This window comes from Podarcis pityusensis (assembly GCF_964106645.2).
Source record: "Podarcis pityusensis genome assembly, chromosome: 3".
Taxonomy (NCBI): Eukaryota; Metazoa; Chordata; class Lepidosauria; order Squamata; family Lacertidae; genus Podarcis; species Podarcis pityusensis.
The window spans coordinates 3037459-3044294 of record NC_138026.1 but is presented as its reverse complement, the minus strand read 5'-3'; positions in this window follow the sequence as shown (position 1 = coordinate 3044294).

Below are 6836 nucleotides of genomic sequence, written 5' to 3'. Positions count from 1 at the left end.
CTGCATGAGCAACAGCTATATCAAATATATACACTGCACCTTAACTACGATGTGAACACAGCTTACATTTTCAAATCAGATGCAAGCTTGCTTGAGGGAAAATGCATCCAACTGCTGTATTTCTCCAGAAACTATAGAATAGATATAGATTGTGGCTAAACTCATGTGAACGTGGCTTCAGACACAGCAATGGGAGTGCCCTGGAGCCAGAGTAAATGGAAATGTATGCACAGCCCTTTTCTTCACTGCATGTATGATACGGCTGCAGTGTAAAATGTGTTTGCGTTGACAACAGTAGGGTTTGTTTTTTTAAGCTTTGGTGTTTGATCTGCGATTGCTTTCACAAATGCAAGTAAGGAAATTATAAAATGATAGGCATGCACACGTAAATCAACCCTAAGACATTAGCAGACAACTTCAGCATTGCAAATGTAGACATCCAAGGACGGGTGGGTACAGCAGCCCACAAAAACGGTGGGTTGGTTAGACTCTACACCAGGGGTCAGCAAACTTTTTCAGCAGGGGGCCGATTCACTGTTCCTCAGACCTTGTGGGGGGCCGGACTATATTTAGAAAAAACCCTGAATGAATTCCTATGCCCCACAAATAACCAGAGATGCGTTTTAAATAAAAGCACACATTCTACTCATGTAAAAACACCAGGCAGGCCCCACAAATACCCTAGATATGCATTTTAAATAAAAGGTCACATTCTACTCATGTAAAAACACGCTGATTCCCAGACCGTCCGGGGGCCAGATTGAGAAGGCGATTGGGCCAGATCCGGCCCCCGGGCCTTAGGTTGCCTACCCCTGCTCTACACTCATATGTGCTTCCCGCTGCAAATAATGGCTGGCATGCCATGCATGAGTGACCGAGGGCCTCTTTGGAGCCCCCTATTTCCCCACTCTTGCACCCTTGGGGGTAGGCAATGGATCACATCATTTAATGTTAGTATTTCTAGACTATTTTAAAAGACAAGGCTAGGTAATTTATCAAACATTAGATGGGTATAATGAACTCTGCTAGATGGTGTTTTGAGACTCCATTACATTCTGCGACTGAATCACTGAATTTCCTGTGAGGAAAGAGAGAAATAATACAGTGCTAAACCCTAATTTGCCACTGGATCAAGAAAGGACTTTGATTGCCCAAGGCCACATGGGAAGGAAGGAACTCCCAAGTGGAGGTTTGGCATCATAATTAGACTTACACGAAGAAAGGATTTCACCCTTTTCTACTCAGAGAAGAATATATCAATCTTGCCGATCAATGAAGCAATTTGTATTTGAATAGGATTTTCCCTGCGAGAGAATTCTTTTATTTTTAAAAAGCAATCTATTAAAGTCCATACTTTTGTTAGAACTAAGCTTTATAAAATCCTATTAAAATCCTTCCCAAACCCACTGTATCTCTTTCTGTTTTCTACTCCCAATTACATTCTTTAGAACTGTTCTGGAAGTATTGGTAAGTGAACATCCTGAGGGTTCTGAATTCATGCAATTGAAGGGGGAGGCAAAAGGAGTGTTTTTCTTTTGACAGTATAGTTTAGTTCAAAACACTTTCTACTGATCTTGATTGGAGCTTGGAACAGGCAGAGGTGGAGTTCCTTATGTAAGTTCTTGAAAATGTTCTCCTCTTGGCATGCAGATTCTTGTATTTTCAAGGGCAGATCTTCCTATCAGATAGGAGTGGCCTTGCTTTTAAAACTCTGGAATGATTTGTGTTTCTTTCTAGGCGTGGATTGTGGAATCTGGCTTGGGAACTATGAGAACACTAATGTTTTCAACAACTGCCCTCTTATTCAGATCTTGAAAGCATGCATCCACTTATGACAAAGGATCCATATTGTGATATGTAAAAGGCGTCATATACACTTATATGTAGACGGGGTCATGTACACTTAGGGTGCCCCTTCCCAGAATAGTAACTTGACATGCTCATGCCAAAGCTTAGCCAAAATGCAGAAAAGGCAAGAACATTTCTCTATAACCAGGCCTTTGACTGGCTGACCATACTATTGCATTATAAATGTGTTTGTGGGAGGGAGGGATATCAGTTGGTTTGGTGGTGTATTTTGTGTTCCTCATTTTTTATTTTTATGTTGTGAACCACCCTGTGATCTTTGGACGAAGGGCTGTATTCAAATTTAATTAATAAATAATAATAAAACTGTTTTTAGTGTTGTGTTTTAATTGTAACATGTAATAGGACCTTAGGGTGAAGGGTGGATTAAAATAATAATGATGATAATTAAAAATGAATACCAAGGGACCAGTCCTACCCTCCCACCCGCCTCCAGCCAGTTGCCTCTCTCCCACTTACCTGCTTTTGCTGTTTGTGTTCCCATATGGAGGCTTCCACAGTCTTGGTAGGTCGCTGTTTTTGTCTCCTGAGAGAACCCCATCCCCAGGTGAGGCTGTGGAGGCACGGAGAATGAAAATTTATGCTACCTTTTTCGCTGTTATTGAGTGCAGAACTAAACCCTTAAGGAGCAAAGGATTCCCTTCCCAACCCAAGATGGTCTAAATTTTCTGCAGGTATCAGTAGTGTCTTTCTGGGGTTACATGAGCACTACAGGCATCCCTCCACTTATGCATGTTATACGCACATAAACAAATAGAATCACAGAATTGTACAGTGGGAAGGGACCACAGGGGTCATCTAGTCCAACCCCCTGCAATGCAGGAAGCTCAACTAAAGCATCCAAGCAAACCAGGAAATGGCAGGAGAGAGCTGGAGAGCTCCCTACTGTACCCGATTTCACGTAAGCCCACGTAAATACAGGGATGCCTGTATATACTATCTGCACAGTGGTGCAACTCCAGCATAAATTAACAATGTTGGTGTTTCTTCTTGTACTGATGGTGCAATAGAATTTAGTAATGACCCCCAGCCCCACCAGCAGATGGAGATCAGGGCTAATAGGATAGCACTGTTAACAGGAAACAGAGTTGTCCCTTATCTAACAACATTTCTACTTGTTATAGGCAGCTGGGAGTGGTGGTGATGGTGGCAAAATAATCAAACGTGTTTGCTTGTTCTATCAACATGGTCTGTGGAAAAGGCCTTTGTTACTTTTAAACTTTTGACTGTTTCATGTAACCCTAACCCATGGCTCTAAAACAATGGTTCCATATTTTCAGAATATGTTTTCTTGAGCTCCTGTTCTCTTTATTTTCATGTTCTATGCCTTCTCTAGCACACATTAGAGGAAGCCCAAAGTTTCTACCAACCTATTTACTTATATGTATCCTTTGTCTTGTTTGCGGGGGGGGGGACTCCCCCCCATCAACTCTGCACTGGTGACAGTTCATTTGTGGTCCTGAACAACCAGTGTAGCATTTATGTATCACTGAAGCAAACTGCCTTAAGCAGAAACATTTGGAACATGCCTAAACAGCTCAGGGCTCTTTCGTACAGTTTATAACATGCACCATTATGCTTCAAAACTAAGTCTGATGCGGAAATAGATATTATCAGGGCCTAACAATGCAGTTTGGAAGGCAATTATATTACAATTGCTAACTAACCAGAAAAGCAAAATAAATCCTTTGCTTATGCCAGAAAAGGGAGAGGGGAAATTGTTGTAGCTTGTTTTTCACCCTGAGCCACTGGATATTTGGGGATGGGGGGGGAGGTGCTGTACAGTTTAGGTGAATACAGTGGTACCTCGGTTTACGAACTTAATCCATTCCGGAAGTCCGTTCTTAAACCAAAACCGTTCTTAAACCGAGGCGCACTTTACCTGAGGCCTCCCGCCGCCGGTGCCCTTCCACTGTTCAGCTTCCGCCCTTAGACTGAGGTAAAGTTCTCAAACCAAGACACTATTTCCAGTTTTGTGGAGTTTGTAAACCGAATCATTCTTAAACCGGACTGTTCTTAAACCGAGGGACCACTGTAAATTGTTTTGCTTTTTATCTAGACTCCACTGCCAGACCCACCAAAAACAACTGGGCTTCACCAACAGGTTCCCTTATCAGACCTCTGTAAGATGATCTATCCCAACCCTGGAACTTGGCCATGGTGCAAACTGTCAAAAAGTGGTAGATCAAAGCACTTGATATCACAGAAAGGGATAAACGTCAAGGTAAAATCCTTATTTGGGACGGACTTGTAGTATGAACAATAGAAAAATGGACTCCACTTTCTGCCCATTGGATTGTGAACTGCACTTTCATTGAATTAGAAATGAGTTGTTGTTGTTGTTGTTGTTGTTGTTGTTGTTGTTGTTGTGTGTGTTGTTTGCTTTTTCCAATACTGGAGAAAAGGGTTGGCAACTGTAACTTCTACTTCTAAGTAAATATATTGGTAGATTAGGGCATCAGGTGCATTAACAAGTTGGGCTACAGTATTTTGTCACCCTAAATCAGAAGATATTGTGTGTGTGTGTGTGTGCCTTTTCTTTAATGAAAACGGCTTCTGGATGCTACCAAAGGAATCACTATAGCACATGAACACCTTGTTTAAAATTATGATTTCCCATTTTTCTCTCCATTTAAATAAATGGGTTACTTTTTGTGCATAAAGTGACTAATAATGATAATGATGATAATGATAGTATCAGAATGCAGTTCACTGAAACAATCATTTAAAGGAGAGAAGAGGTAATAAAACATTATGTGAGCTGAGAATAAGTAAATTGAAATAAAGTTAAACCAAAATGATGCAAAGTTGTGAACCTGTAAGTTTGCTTTGAGGAAAATACTAATTTTAGAATTTTAAATGTTTGGGGTTTTGCAGCAACTGATTATTTTATGCTGAAATTTGTAATTTCTCCCAAGGAGAATTGCAGCCCATTTCTGACACAAGCAGACTGATAAGCGTCACTAGCTGCATCTTTAATGCATGGTCCATATTTCTTTGTTCAGGTTTAACGTTAATTTTTTTAATGTTTACATACACAGAGGTGAAATAGGTTTCTCTAGGGCATGAAGGGCAGGGTCTAAATGTCCCTCCTTTTTGCCAGGGAAGTAGCAAATAATCTTTAGAAGAAAAAGATTTTATGCTATGAACTGGCTGTCAGCCAGCATTGAAAATTCAAGCTGCTCGCTTTTTATTAACTGGTATCAGAAACAACAAACAGCCTCAGCAAGATGGCAGCAGGCCATATGGCAAAATTAAAAAGCAATCTCCCAGCCTACCAGATAACAGAGTTCATTGTTTTAAAATGCAAGTATATAATCACAAACAGTCAACCACAATCTCCTCAGTCAGCCTACTGTACTCTGCCAACTGAAGTAAAACTGCAGTACTAGTATAAACCTCCTTAGCTGAACAATTCCCCATACAATCCAAATTAATTGGGTTTTCCCAATCAGTTTTCAACGACCTCTTCCATTTATCCCATTGTTTGGGTTGTTGGATCAGTACAACAGTTTCCCGCATTAATCTTAGTGAGGATTGCCATATTTGTGGAATTTCCTGGACATTCTGGGAATACTGCAGTCGGAAACAGTATCTGGGCAGAAATCGGCAAAATGCCCAGGAAAATCCAGATGTATGGCAACCCATATCGGCAGTTTTTTCTTAAAGATAACTCAAAAACAACTTTTGTGTCCGGATTCTCACTCTGAAATACGTCAAGCCTATCTTAGTATTGAGGGCACCAGTAGCAACACAGCCTACAATTCTATGATTCTATGAAATATGGGGCACAATCCCAGCCTAACCTAAACACCTTAAAGTCCCATTGTTTGCAAAGTCTGACTTTTACATGCACTTCCATTGCTCCTGTTTATTATTTAAGGTCACCTAGCCCATCTTCCATCACTCAAGGCAGCATACATGGAGTTACCATGTGATTTCCCATCAGACACCGACCAGAAAATACTGGACCTGCTTCACTTCTGCATGGTTGCTGCCTCACATGCGCCCACCTGGAATCAAGGGTCTGAAAAAGTGTTGTCTGGATTGTGTTCATGATATTTGACAACCTTATCTACACACTGGCCTCACTCATGGGCATAGGCAGACTTTATTTTAGGTATGGGGCAGAACTGAGTTATCTGCAACAAAATTGGTGAGTTAGTTAAGTATTTTTATTTATTTACTTTTATTTGTTTACTTGATTTAAGTGGGGCAGCTGCCCCCCATCCCCCGGCTAAGCCCATGGCCTCACTTGAGACTGTGGTTGCTATGAGTTTCATCATGATAAAGTGGAGGGGAGATAATCCTATGTTGAGTGCTTTAGGCGACAGCAACACTGTATTCTCTCCCACGTGGGTGGCAATGTGGTCTAAACCACTGTACCTCTTGAGCTTGCCAATCAGAATGTCAGCAGTTCGAATTTGTGTGACGGATGCTTTGTCCCAGCTCCTGCCAACCTAGCAGCTCGAAAGCATACCAGTGCAAGTAGATAAATAGGTACTACTGCGGCAGGAAGGTAAATGGCATTTCCGTGCGCTCTGGCTTCAGTCACGGTGCTCCATGCACCAGAAGCAGTTTAGTCATGCTGGCCACATAACCCAGAAAAGCTGTCTGCAGACAAACGCTGGCTATCTCGGCCTGAAAGCAGAGGTGAGTGATGCAACCCATAGTTGAATTCAGCTGGACTTAACCATCCAGGGATCCCACACCTTACTTTACCTACCTATACTCTTCCTTTCCCTCTAACGCAGGAGCGGTGAAGCATTTTTAGTCCAAGGACCACATTCATCATTGGCCAACCTTTCAGGGGCCAGATGCTTGCAGTGGGTGTGGCCAAAAGTAGCTGTGGCCATCCCATACTCTCACAAACACAGGTGCACAGAGAAAGAGCACCCCTCCTCAGCAGATCCATGCAGAGATGGGAGTCTTTACTCCCATTGAATAATCAGATGGCTGGACAGGAGTCA